Source organism: Bubalus bubalis, chromosome 18 (assembly GCF_019923935.1).
Source record: "Bubalus bubalis isolate 160015118507 breed Murrah chromosome 18, NDDB_SH_1, whole genome shotgun sequence".
In the NCBI taxonomy this organism is placed as follows: Eukaryota; Metazoa; Chordata; class Mammalia; order Artiodactyla; family Bovidae; genus Bubalus; species Bubalus bubalis.
The window spans coordinates 42,265,587-42,279,569 of record NC_059174.1 but is presented as its reverse complement, the minus strand read 5'-3'; positions in this window follow the sequence as shown (position 1 = coordinate 42,279,569).

Below are 13,983 nucleotides of genomic sequence, written 5' to 3'. Positions count from 1 at the left end.
TCGGACACGACTGAAATGACTTAGCAGCAGCATAAGGTAAAAAAATCTGCAAAAGACACACACACACACACACACTCACGAGCTTTCCAGGTGGCACTAATGGTAAAGAACCTGCCTACCAATACAGGCACTGGTTTGATCCCTGGGTTGGGAAGATCCCCTGGAGGAGGGCATGGCAACTCACTCCAGTATTCTTGCCTGGAGAATCCCATGGACAGAGGAGCCTGGCGGGCTACAGTCCATGGGGTTGCAAAGAGTTGGACATGACTGAAGCGACATAACCACACACACTTATATGTATCTGAGTCACTTTTCTGTATACCTGAAACTAATACAACATTGTAAATGAACTAAACTTCAATAAAAATAATAAAAAATTAAAAAAAAAAAGACTGGGAGACGAGTAGGGGAAACAAGGGAAAGCGAGGCCTTCTGAGAAGTGACAGCACCCCCTCACCTCCCCCCTCAACTGAAAGATACCGAAGGCTTGTGCTCTAGGCAGGGAAAAGGGTAGGTTCAGAGGCTCAGTGTCGGTCAAAGCCTTGATGTGTTGGAAGGCATCCAGAAGCAGAAGTGAGCCTGGTGCTTTGGACACAGAGGGGCTTGTTTTCAACACCCTGTATGTTCTGAATACCAAAATGATTTTCGGCAATAATTCAGAACTGAAACAATAATAACAATGACCAGGAAATAAATGTAGACAGTGAAGGCATTTTCTTTCACTGACCTTTGTATATATAATCATGCCAGAAAAAAATTACAGTACAAAAAAGAAAAATATTTAATAGACTAATACTATTAAATTACACTAATGTGGAAAAACATTCCTACATATTGGTCTGTTGCAGCAGTGAATAATAACATTATGGTTTCTCATTTTGAGCCCTGACTCCTGCAAATTTGCCAATGGCTTTGCCAACTTTTTCATATATTCATATTCAGGATTCACTGCAGCCAGACTTGTCAGTCTGTCTTCACCCATACTTGGTTGAAGAAGACTTCCTTATTAATTTTAAAGAGTTTTTTCTTTTTCACATGAAGCAATAGATATACAAATAGTTATGAAAATCTTAAACATGAGGATACTCTTGGCATAGATTTATAGAAATTTCCTAGTTAAAAATCAGTAAAATGTCATCACTGGAAAATTTGTCACAAATTTCTGTTTTATTCAGTGGAAACTTTCGAAGTTTTTCTTCTTTTACAAAACTGGAAAGATGGTTGAATATGAGTGACATGACATTGTTAGATCCACTGCCTTAGAGCTGAGTGTCCAGTTCTTGGTGTACAAGGATCAAGGCTTTCAAACTTTATTCCTTCAATACTTTCTGGCACTTTCAGAGCAGTGTCTTTTGTTATTTTTCCTGGCACTCTTTAAAATTTGATTCTTTTTGTATTTAATTATACATTTCCTTGCATTTGTTTGCTGCGGTTAATGGCTTCTGTACAGTCTCTGGGCATCGGAGAAGGCAATGGCAACCCACCCCAGTACTCTTGCCTGGAAAATCCCATGGACGGAGGGGCCTGGTGGGCTGCAGCCCATGGGGTCTCTAGGAGTCGGACACAACTGAGCTACTTCACTTTGACTTTTCACTTTCATGCATTGGAGAAGGAAATGGCAACCCACTCCAGTGTTCTTGCCTGGAGAATCCCAGGGACGGGGGAGCCTGGGGGGCTGCCGTCTATGGGGTCGCACAGAGTCGGACACGACTGAAGCGACTTAGCAGCAGCAGCAGCAGTACAGTCTCTGGGCATAGATCTTTAAGAAGCAGTTTTTTTAAATTGAAGTATAGTTGATTAACAATGCTACATTAGTTTCAGGTGTACAGCAAGTGATTCAATTATACATATATATTCTTTTTCATTCATTCATATACATATATATTCTTTTCCATTGTAGGTCACTACAAGATACTGAATATAGTTCTCTGTGCTATATAGTAGGTGCCTGTTGTTTATGTATTTTATATATGTATGAATATGTTAATTTCAAACTCCTAATTTGTCCCTCCCCCACCTCCTGCTTCAAGGAACAGTTTTGAAGTTTGATGTTTCTGTAAACATTTTTAAAGGCAGGTTTTGGCTGGTGGCAGGTATTTTTGTGACCCATTAACCTCATCTTAGACTTGCCTGGTGGCTCAGATGGTAAAGCGTCTGCTACAATGTGGGAGACCTGGGTTCGATCCCTGGGTCGGGAAGTTCCCTGGAGAAGGAAAAGGCAACCCACTCCAGTACTCTTGCCTAGAAAATGCCATGGACAGAAGAGCCTGGTGTCCATGGGGTTCTCAGAGTCGGGCATGACTGAGCAACTTCACTTTCACTTTCAACCTCATCTATAACTTCACGTCCAAGGAGCAGTGGCTGCGCAGGCGCAGGAGGGCCAAGAGGCGCTATCCCACATTGAAGGTCAGGAAGGGTGGCGGTGAGGAGATACCCCTCGTCCAAGGTAAGGAGCAGCGGCTGCTCTTTGCTGGAGCAGTCGTGAAGAGATACCCCATGCCCAAGGTAAGAGAAACCCAAGTAAGATGGTAGGTGTTGCAAGAGGGCATCAGAGGGCAGACACACTGAAACCATACTCACAGAAAACTAGTCAATCTAATCACACTAGGACCACAGCCTTGTCTAACTCAATGTCACTAAGCCATGCCTGTGGGACAACCCAAGACGGGTGGGTCATAGTGGAGAGATCTGACAGAATGTGGTCCACTGGAGAAGGGAATGGCAAACCACTTTAGTATTCTTGCCTTGAGAACCCCATGAACAGTATGAAAAGGCAAAATGATAGGATACTGAAAGAGGAACTCCCAAGGTCAGTAGGTGCCCAATATGCTACTGGAGATCAGTGGAGAAATAACTCCAGAAAGATTGAAGGATGGAGCCAAAGCAAAAACAATACCTAACTGTGGATGTGACTGGTGATAGAAGCAAGGTCTGATGCTATAAAGAGCAATATTGCATAGGAACCTGGAATGTCAGGTCCATGAATCAAGGCAAATTGGAAGTGGTCAAACAAGAGATGGCAAGAGTGAATGTCGACATTCTAGGAATCAGCGAACTAAAATGGACTGGAATGGCTGAATTTAACTCAGATGGCCATTATATCTACTACTGCGGGCAGGAATCCCTCAGAAGAAATGGAGTAGCCATCATGGTCAACAAAAGAGTCCGAAATGCAGTACCTGGATGCAATCTCAAAAACGACAGAATGACCTCTGTTTGTTTCCAAGACAAACCATTCAGTATCACAGTAATCCAAGTCTATGCCCCAACCAGTAATGCTGAAGAAGCTGAAGTTGAACAGTTCTATGAAGACCTACAAGACCTTTTAGAACGAACACCCCAAAAAGATGTCCTTTTCATTATAGGGGACTGGAATGCAAAAGTAGGAAGTCAAGAAACACCTGGAGTAACTGGCAAGTTTGGCCTTGGAATATGGAATGAAGCAGGGCAAAGACTAATAGAGTTTTGCCAAGAAAATGCACTGGTCATAGCAAACACCCTCTTCCAACAACACAAAAGAAGACTCTACACAAGGACATCACCAGATGGTCAACACCGAAATCGGATTGATTATATTCTTTGCAGCCAAAGATGGAGAAGGTCTATACAGTCAACAAAAACAAGACCGGGAGTTGACTGTGGCTTAGATCATGAACTCCTTATTCCCAAATTCAGACTTAAATTGAAGAAAGTAGGGAAAACCACTAGATCATTCAGGTATGACCTAAATCAAATCCCTTATGATTATACAGTGGAAGTGAGAAATAGATTTAAGGGCCTAGATCTGATAGATAGAGTGCCTAATGAACTATGGAAGGAGGTTCATGACATTGTACAGGAGACAGGGATCAAGATGATCCCCATGGAAAAGAAATGCAAAAAAGCAAAATGGCTGTCTGGGGAGGCCTTACAAATAGCTGTGAAAAGAAGAGAAGTGAGAAGCAAAGGAGAAAAGGAAAGATATAAGCATCTGAATGCAGAGTTCCAAAGAATAGCAAGAACAGATAAGAAAGCCTTCTTCAGCGATCAATGCAAAGAAATAGAGGAAAACAACAGAATGGGAAAGACTAGAGATCTCTTCAAGAAAATTAGAGCTACCAAGGGGACATTTCATGAAAAGATGGGCTCAATAAAGGACAGAAATGGTATGGACCTAACAGAAGCAGAAGATATTAAGAAGAAGTGGCAAGAATACACAGAAGAACTGTACCAAAAAGATCTTCATGACCCAGATAATCACTATGGTGTGATCACTGACCTAGAGCCAGACATCCTGGAATGTGAAGTCAAGTGGGCCTTAGAAAGCATCACTATGAACAAAGCTAGTGGAGGTGATGGAATTCCAGTGGAGCTATTTCAAATCCTGAAAGATGATGCTGTGAAAGTGCTGCACTCAATATGCCAGCACATTTGGAAAACTCAGCAGTGGCCACAGGACTGGAAAAGGTCAGTTTTCATTCCAATCCCAAAGAAAGGCAATGCCAAAGAATGCTCAAACTACCACACAATTGCACTCATCTCGCATGCTAGTAAAGTAATGCTCAAAAGTCTCCAAGCCAGGCTTTAGCAGTATGTGAACCGTGAACTTCCTGATGTTCAAGCTGGTTTTAGAAAAGACAGAGGAACCAGAGATCAAATTGCCAACATCTGCTGGATCATGGAAAAAGCAAGAGAGTTCCAGAAAAACATCTATTTCTGCTTTATTGACTATGCCAAAGCCTTTGACTGTGTGGATCACAATAAATTGTGGAAAATTCTGAAAGAGATGGGCATACCAGACCACCTGACCTGCCTCTTGAGAAATCTGTATGCAGGTCAGGAAGCAACAGTTAGAACTGGACATGGAACAACAGACTGGTTCTAAATAGGACAAGGAGTACGTCAAGGCTGTATATTACCACCCTGTTTATTTAACTTATATGCAGAGTACATAATGAGAAACGCTGGATTGGAAGAAACACAAGCTGGAATCAAGATTGCCGGGAGAAATATCAATAACCTCAGATATGCAGATGACACCACCCTTATGGCAGAAAGTGAAGAGGAACTCAAAAGCCTCTTGATGAAAGTGAAAGTGGAGAGTGAAAAAGTTGGCTTAAAGCTCAACATTCAGAAAACGAAGATCATGGCATCCGGTCCCATCACTTCATGGGAAATAGATGGGGAAACAGTGGAAACAGTGTCAGACTTTATTTTGGGGGGCTCCAAAATCACTGGAGATGGTGACTGCAGCCATGAAATTAAAAGACGCTTACTCCTTGGAAGGAAAGTTATGACCAACCTAGATAGCATATTCAAAAGCAGAGACACTACTTTGCCAACAAAGGTCCATCTAGTCAAGGCTATGGTTTTTCCTGTGGTCATATATGGATGTGAGAGTTGGACTGTCAAGAAGGCTGAGTGCCGAAGAATTGATGCTTTTGAACTGTGGTGTTGGAGAAGACTCTTGAGAGTCCCTTGGACTACAAGGAAATCCAACCAGTCCATTCTGAAGGAGATCAGCCCTGGGATTTCTTTGGAGCAAATGATGCTCAAGCTGAAAGTCCAGTACTTTGGCCACCTCATGCGAAGAGTTGACTCATTGGAAAAGACTCTGAAGCTGGGAGGGATTGGGGGCAGGAGGAGAAGGGGACGACAGAGGATGAGATGGCTGGATGGCATCACTGACTCGATGGACGTGGGTCTGGGTGAACTCTGGGAGTTGGTGATGGACAGGGAGGCCTGGTGTGCTGCGATTCATGGGGTCGCGAAGAATCGGACAGGACTGAGCGACTGAACTGAACTGAACTGAACTGTAAGATTTTATTTTATTGATTCTCTTTTAGTTTAAAAAACAATGAACAATGAAAAAATCATGAGCGCCAACCTTAAAGACACCCTTTAATTTCAATAAATGATGCATGAATCAAAATGTGCATTCATGAAACAAGGTAACACCAAATAGTTAACACTCTGTTTTAAGCTTTAAACACAAATGAATTTGCAAATGAGCATTTAAGATGATAGCATTGAAGTCATGTAAGTTTTGTTTCTTTGTTGCAATCACAGGGGTGTCACTATTTATTTTGAATCTATCGTTTAAATGCAGGGATGTGTATGTAATTCTACAGGGATTAGACAGACAGGGCCTGTGCCCAGAGTGAACTTAAACAATTCTGAACTGCTAGTCACATACTCTTAAATGCATATAGTTAGTTCATGTATCTTAGGGTTCTCTATATAACTGGGAGTTATTTAAGTTAATTTCCATATAGAAATCAATGTGCATTTAAACTGTTAAAATGATAGATATGTATTAATTTGAAGTAATGGTAAAACTCAGAGTAATGGCAGCAGTTGTTTAGAACCTAGACCAACAAAAGATTTTTAGGGTAAGAAGTATTTTTATCACCAACATGTTTAGAGTTGCTGGCACATGATGATAAAAATGCTCATAGACAAAGCACTCTGTTTCTGCTTGCGTCTGAGGGCGGCTGGTTTTCCACAGGCAGGATGGCGGCTTGGAGAGCAGTGAGTGAGGAGAGGGTAGGGAGAAATGGAGTTGAAGGGACTGGGAGCAGCCAAGTACTGAGGGGCCTTGCAGGCCATGGTGATGGAATGTGGCTTTCATCTTAAGTGTAATGCACTCTCATAGCACCAGATAGACAGCCTTACCATAAAACAAGAACAAGTAACCAGGAAATTACAGAATAGTGCGATGTCTTTTTCATCAGACCATAATCTCCTTCAGGACAATTTATTTCATATATCTTTTCAAACCCTGCATGTTTTCTCAGTGCTCATGAGAAACTGAATATGTGGATACGTCAGGCCAGAGATGAAGATTGAACTCTCACCCACCATCTGCAACATCCATCCCAGGAAACAAACCCGTTATCCATAGTACCCAGTCAAGGAAGTCACACTGCTGTCCTTAGTAACCAGTTCAGGAAGCCAAACCATAACCCTTGTAACCTGTGTCTCCAAATGCTTAAGACTTGATTAATAACTGACAGTGTAGTTGATTTTTGCCCCAGCTTTCAATCTAGGACCAATTGTAAAAAGCAAAATATGCCCCACCCCCAGCCAATAACCAAGAATGCCCTCTTTCTACATAGGCTGCCTCCAGTTTCCCTGTGCCTACGGATGGACCTGAAGGCTTCCTTTTTCCACTATCAAGTTTTTCCTCTCCTCTGTTTGCCTTTGAGTCTTTGACTCCCTTGTTGGATCAAGCTCTGAATAAATAGCCTTTCTTGTTCTGGTTTGGGTGGTCTTCATTTATTTCCACACTTGAAAGTGTTAGTTGCTCAATCATGTCTGACTCTTTGTGACCCCATGGACTGTAGCCCGCCAAGCTCCTCTGTCCATGGAACTCTCTGGGCAAGAATACTGGAGTTGGTAGCCATTCCCTTCTCCAAGGAATCTTCCCGATCCAGTGATTGAACCTGTGTCTCTTGTGTCTCCTGCATTGGCAGGCAGATTCTTTACCACGGCATCACCTGAGAAGCCCAAAGAATGGGCTAAACATCCTTTAAATATAGTCATTGATCACTTTTATTTCTTTTTAGATAAACTTCTTGTTCAGATCTGTCTTTTTTGGGTCATAGCTATCTTTTTATGGGTTAGTTTCACACTTTTTGGGCTTCCCTGGTGGCTCAGACAGTAAAGCATCTGCCTGCAATGCGGGAGACACGGATTCGACCCTTGGGTCGGGAAGATCCCCTGGAGAAGGAAATGGCAGCCCACTCCAGTGCTGTTGCCTGGAAAACCCCATGGACAGAGGAGCCTGGTAGGCTACAGTCCATGGGGTCGCAAAGAGTCAGACATGACTGAGCGACTTCACTTTCTTTCTTTCACACTCTTTTAAAAATCATAGTTCTGTAATATATTTTATTATATGATAGGATATACCCATATAATTCTCATTTTTTCACAACTTTTATGAAGATTTTGATTGAAATCACATTGTATTTATAAGTACATTATAATTTATAAATATACATATTTTTTTATTTAGGCCATACTGTGACATGACACTTTCAAGATCTTACTTCTCCAACCAGGGATTGAACCTGGGCCACATCAGTGAACCTGCCGAGTCCAAACCACTGGATCAGCAGGGAACTCCCCATACTTATTGTTTAGTTTATTTCTGTGTGTTCAGATTTTATATTGCTATTGTGGATGATGTTGTTTTGTATCATTAATTATGGTTAGTTTTCACTGATCATGTAGATAAATAGAAAAGTGTATTTTTAAAATTCTGTATTTACCCTGTAACTGGCCACCAGATTGAACTCTCTTAGTCGTTCTAATTTTTATTTTCAATTGATTCTCCTGGGTTTTCCAGGTCAACAAACATAATAAAGACCAAAAAAGTGCCTTCCCCTTTCCAATAGTCATGCACCGTGTATCTTGTCTTTTTCTTGTTGAATTGCTTAGAACAGGCAGACACTGTTAATGGTGATAAGGAGCATTCTTGTCTTACTACTAACCCGAGTGGCAGGGCTGCTGGTTTTTCACTATCCTGTGTGATGCTGTCTGTGATTTGAAGTAGATATTTTTGTATCATTTTAAGATGCTTCTTTTCCAAACTTATTGAGCTTTCAGGAAGATATTTGGATTCATACCATGTCTTTCACGTTCCGTCAAGATGATTACGTGGTTTTTCCTTTTTGACTTTCCAGTGAAAAGTTGAAAAAGTTGAGTTGAATTATAGTTAATACATGATTCTAATGTTGAGGCATTTTTGCATTTTGGCAAGAAAGCCTTCTTGATCTTGTTGGATTTGAATTGCAGTATTTTAGTTAGGGGGTTTGCATCTGTATTCAATAAATGAGATTGGTTCATAGATTTCACTTAAGACTTTTTGATGTGGACCTTTTTTAAAGGCTTTATTGAATTTGTTACAATATTGCTTCTGTTTTATGTTTTGTTTTTTAGGCCCCTAGGCATGTGGGATCTTATCTTCCTGACCAGGGGTTGAACTTGCACCCTCTGCATTAGAAAACAAAGAAGTCTTAACCATTGGACTTTCTGGGAAGTCATTGGTTCATAGAGTTTTATTTTTTGTTCCATCTTTGGCAAGTTTTGGTGTCAAGATTATACTGGCTTTGAACTATGAACTGGGAAAATTCCTAAGTTTCTCTTTCCTCTGAAGCAACTTAAATGACATGGGAACTGTCTTTGCCTTCATGTTTGAGGTTGCCCTTAAAATGTAATTCATTGCGTGCTCGTGTGCTCAGTCACTCAGTTGTGTCCAACTCTTGGTGATGCCATGGACTGTAGCCTGCCAGACTCCTCTGCCCATGGGATTTCTCAGGCAAGAACACTGGAATGAGTTGCCATTTCTTCCTCCAGGGGATTTTCCTGACCCAGGGATTGAACCTGCATCTCCTGGGTTGGTAGGCAGGTTTCTTACCACTGAGCCAGTGACTTTTTTTCACTCAGTTCTTTGTTAATTTTTTTCCAGCTCTTCTAAGTTTTTCCCTTCTCCCTTATTCTTATTCTTTTACATTTCCAATACTTCTTTCATTGATAGTTTTGGTAATATATTTTCAAGAAATCTATAAATCTTACTGAGATTTTAAGTACTTAAATTTGAGGGACATTCTACAAAATACCTACCTAGAATGCCTCAAGGTCATGACAAAGGAGGAAAGACAGAATTGTCAAAGGCCAGAGGGACCAAAGAGATGTGGTGGCTACTGCCCCGTGCTCTCTTAAGTGGGATTCTAGTACAGAGAAAGGACTTGACTGGAAAAATGGGTGAAATCCAAGTAAAGTCTGGATTTTGTTAAAAAATTATTGGTATGCAGTTGTCATAGCACCACCCCTAGAGCAGTGATTACTTTCCTTTTCTACTCTTAGACTTCCCTGGTGGCTCAGATGGTAAAGCATCTGCCTACAATGTGGGAGACCCGGGTTCCATCCCTGGGTTGGGAAGATCCTTTGGAGAAGGAAATGGCAACCCACTCCAGTACTCTTGCCTGGAAAATCCCATGGACGGAGGAGCCTGGGAGGCTACAGTCCATGGGGTCGCAAAGAGTCAGACACGACTGAGCAACTAAAAAACTAAAACTACTCTTAATACTTGTTTGTTCTTTTAAAATGTTTTTCTTCATCAAATTTGACAGGGATTTTTTTTTTGTTTTCAGGAACTCATTCTTGAATTGATTTAGTAGTTTAACTTAAAAAGTTACATTGTCAATATTTTTAATTTTTGCTAAGCTTTTGTTATTACTTTCCAACTTACATAAGAGTTACAAAAAAAAAAAAAGAGTTACAGACATAGTTTGAGGGATTCTAACATAATTATTATCAATTGTTTAAGTCTGTCCCATTTACTTTCTCTCTCGCTTTTATACATATCAATTAGTATGCATACACTAAAATTTAGTGTATATGTGAATATTTTAATAATATTTTTCTAAATCATTTGAGAATAGATTGGAAACATCATTCTTTTTTATCCCTAAATACTTCAGTATTATTCCTAAGAATGAGGGATTTTTAGAAATATAACCACAGCCCAGGAAAAATCAGGAAATTTAACACTGTTACAGTACTATTATCTAACCCACAATCAACACTCAAATTTAATTAGCCTCCAATTAAAATAAATTTAAAAAAATACTCAGATTTTGTCAGTTGTCCCCATACGTTCTTTTATGGTTGTTGTTTTTCCCCTCTGCAGGATAGAGATGAATCAGGATCAAGTATTATATTTTTGTTGTCAAGTCTTTAATCTTCTTCAGTCTGGAACTCAGCCTTTTGTTGTGTTTCTTGATCTTGACATTTTAAAAGAGCACAGGCCAGTTACTTCACGGAATGTCTGTCTTTGGGGTTTGTCCTGTGGTTCCTCTCGTATAGATGAGGGTTGTGCACTTTTGGCAGGAGTGTTACACAAGTGATGGTGTGCCCTTCTCAGTGTGTCTTTTTTCACAAAAAATGGGCACATGCTGTTGGTTGTTCCAGTATTGGTGATGTTAACTTTGATCACTCGATTAGGTGGTATGTGTCTGGTTTCTCCTTTGTAAAGTTGCCATTTCCCGCTTTGTAACAGACCGCCTTATCTGTCTCCTGTGAAAGCGGTATGCAGGTCACGCAGAAACACTTAGAACTGGACATGAAACAATGGACTGTTTCAAAACTGGGAAAGGAGTATGTCAAGGCTCTATATTGTCACACTGCTTCTTTAACTTAAATGCAGAGTACATCATGAGAAATGCCAGGCTCGATGAATCACAAACTGGAATCAAGATTGCCAAGAGAAAAATATCAATGACTTCAGATATGAAGATGATACTACTCTAATAGCTGGAAGGAAAAAGGAGCTAAAGAGCCTCTTGATAATGGTGAAAGAGGAGAGTGAAAAAGCTGGCTTAAAACTCAACATTCAAAAAACTAAGATCATGGCATCTGGTCCCATCACTTCATGGCAACTAGATGGGGAAACAGTGGAAACAGTGGCAAATTTTCTTTTCTTAGACTCCAGAATCACTACAGACAGTGACTACAGCAATGAAATTAAAAGATGCTTGCTCCTTGGAAGCAAAGCTATTAAAAAGCAAGCCATCACTTTGCTGACAAAGGTCTGCATAGTCAAAACTATGGTTTTTCCAGTAGTCATGTATGGATATGCGAGTTGGACAATAAAAAGGCTGAGCACTGAAGAACTGACCTTATGAACTGTGGTGCTGGAGAAGACTCTTGAAAGTTCCTTGAACAGAAAGATCAAACCAGTCAATCCTAAAGGAAATCAACCCTGAATATTCATTGGAAGGACTAATGCTGAAGCTGAAACTCCAATACTTTGGCCACCTGATGTGAAGAATTGATTCATTTGAAAAGACCCTGATACTGGGAAAGATTGAAGGCGGGAGGAGAAGGAGACAACAGAGGATGAGATGGTTAGATAGCATCACCGATTCAATGGACATGAGTTTGAGCAAACTCTGGGAGCTGGTGAAGGACAGGGAAAGCCTGGATGCTGCAGTCCATGGGGTCGCAAAGAGTCAGACATGACTTAACTGAACAGCAATGACAACTAATAAGTCATTTGTGGGGAGATATTTTTATACTCTGTAAACATTTACTTCCTCATCAAATTTCTCCGACTTGTTTTGGTATACATTGATGATTTTCTAACTTCATTATTCAGTCTATATCATCTGAATTATGGTGTTGAACTGCCGGGAGCCAGAGTGAGGAACTCCACCTGTGGCAAAGGTCATGAGAAAGGAGGCTAGGCATATGCAAAGGCGGGATCGAGCCTCAGGAGTCCCCCTGGAAATTCTCGAGCATCTACCCCCAAAACCAGACTCTGCCTAATTTACTGCTTTGTGCTCTCACCTACACCTCTGACTTTACGGGGGGCTGTCCCCCACCACCTCTCTCTGAAAAAGAGTTAACTTACAGCTCCAGTTAATAAAGTTCCTGGGTGTGACAAGAGTGTTTCAATCTACAAACTCCTTTGGAAGTCCTCTAGCCTGCCTGAATAGGTTCTTCCGGCCACATGTGATTGTTCAGAGCCTCCCAACCGTGAGAGGCATGAGATGTTCTAAACTGTCTAAATACAGATTCCTTTGAGCAGTTAAAAGATTGATTAGAAATTGTATTGGTGAAGGGTTTTTCACTTGTTGGGCCAATGTTTGCTGCTAAGTTTCCATATCCCTTACCTACTGTGTCCCTGGGAGTGTATTGATTAATATAATTGGTGTATAGGAATGTAAGTAGTAGCTTTAATGTTTGTAACCTTGGACCCTTGAGTTAATTCTTTTCTTGTTATAGCCCACCACACCTTTGCCCTATAGGAATGCCACTTGATCTAATGCTTTCGGAGGGTGGCGCCTGACTTTCGAATAATCACCTTTAGAGAAAAATAAGTTTTCTGAAGAAAGGATCATAAAATGTTAACAGGCCTCTTGGCCAGAAGATGATGTAATTCACCTAAACTTTTGCATATGATAAGTTTGCAGGAAGAAACCTTGGCTTACTGCTGACTCTACCCCTTCCCCCATTATCCTCTATGCACAACTTAAGGTATAAAAACTACTTTGGAAAATAAAGTGCAGGCCTTGCTCACCAAAGCTTGGTCTCCCCATGTCGTTCTTTCTCTCACCTTCTGGCTGAATTCCCATCTGGAGCAAGGAGGCTCGTCAAGCCTACTAATTATGCCTGGGCTTCTAAGATCTGACTGGGGAGGCCTTAGTGTCTCCTCTCCTTCGGGAGGACGCCTGCAGCCTATGTAGGTGACGTAAATTCCTTGCCTTGGAATTTTATTAGCTTTCCACATAAATCAAGTTATTCAGCCTCTTTTCTCCACTGAATTTTCCTGCTGAGCTATCCTTACTTAACCACTCTTTATATCTTTAATTCTATCGTATCCTGATCGCCGAAGCCGTCTTCCTTCGAATTCCCTGGATCCACCGGGGCTGGACTATGCTGCTGCTGCTGCTGCTGCTGCTGCTAAGTCGCTTCAGTTGTGTCCGACTCTGTGCAACCCCATAGACGGCAGCCCACCAGGCTCCTCCATCCCTGGGATTCCCCAGGCAAGAACACTGGAGTGGGTTGTCATTTCCTTCTCCAGCTGTACTATGAGGAAGAGTTTTTTTTTTTTTTCTCTCTCCACCTTCTTAATTTAAAATTTACTTATTTATTTATATCATATGGACTCATGGACTTAATTTATTCAGTGCATTATAATCCAGTGCTGTCATTATATAAAAATATATTTTGATGTTCAGATTGCCCCGGATTTAGCAGTGGGGAGTCCCTTCAATCTGATTCTTGTCCTCATGACTCTTTGAGTACTTCTTTACTTTCTGACACAGAGAGATGTTTCAGGTGTATCCTGTGCTCTCTGTGCCCTGGCTCTGAACTCAGTTATTTTTCCAAGGAGACTTATCTAAAACAAACAAACAAACTGTAAGCAAATACTGATCACTAGTTGGTAGGCTCCTAGTTGGTTTCCTTTCTGTGATGGCAATGAGTTACAATTTT